The sequence below is a fragment of the Trachemys scripta genome, chromosome 11, assembly GCF_013100865.1.
Source record: "Trachemys scripta elegans isolate TJP31775 chromosome 11, CAS_Tse_1.0, whole genome shotgun sequence".
Lineage (NCBI taxonomy): Eukaryota > Metazoa > Chordata > Testudines > Emydidae > Trachemys > Trachemys scripta.
The window spans coordinates 8,382,909-8,383,425 of NC_048308.1; the positions used below are offsets into that span (position 1 = coordinate 8,382,909).

A 517-nucleotide genomic window follows, 5' to 3' on the forward strand; every position below is an offset into this window, starting at 1 on the left:
CCCCCCCGGCATGGCACCGCCTAGCTGGCCATACTCCCAGCACCCCTGTAACACCCCCTCCCCCGGCATGACACTACCTGGCTGGTCACACCCCAGGGGAGATGCGAATTCCCCCAGCACCTCTATGACTCCTCCTGGGGCATGGCCCCGTCTGGCTGGTCACACCCCAGGGGAGATCAGAATTCCCCCAGTGCCTCTATGACTCCTCCTGGGGCATGGCCCCGTCTGGCTGGTCACACCCCAGGGGAGATCAGAATTCCCCCAGTGCCTCTATGACTCCTCCTGGGGCATGGCCCCATCTGGCTGGTCACACTCCAGGGGAGATCCGAATCCCCCTGGCATCCCTGTGCACCCTCCCCTGGGGTATGGGAACACGTGGCTGGTCTACCCCCAGCACCCCTGTAATCCCCTCTCCCCCGGGGCATGGCACCACCTGGCTGGTCACACCCCCAGCACCTCTGTAACCTCCCTTCCCTGGGCATGTAATTACCTGGCTGGTCACACCCCAGGGGAGGTC

At 64.8% G+C, this 517-nt stretch overlaps 1 protein-coding gene across 1 annotated transcript in view; it reads left to right on the top strand.

The window, feature by feature from the left end:
- EAF2 (ELL associated factor 2) overlaps nt 1-517 on the top strand; it is a 12,675-nt gene that overhangs the window by 470 nt on the left and 11,688 nt on the right. The gene's annotated exons all lie outside the window — the stretch shown is intronic.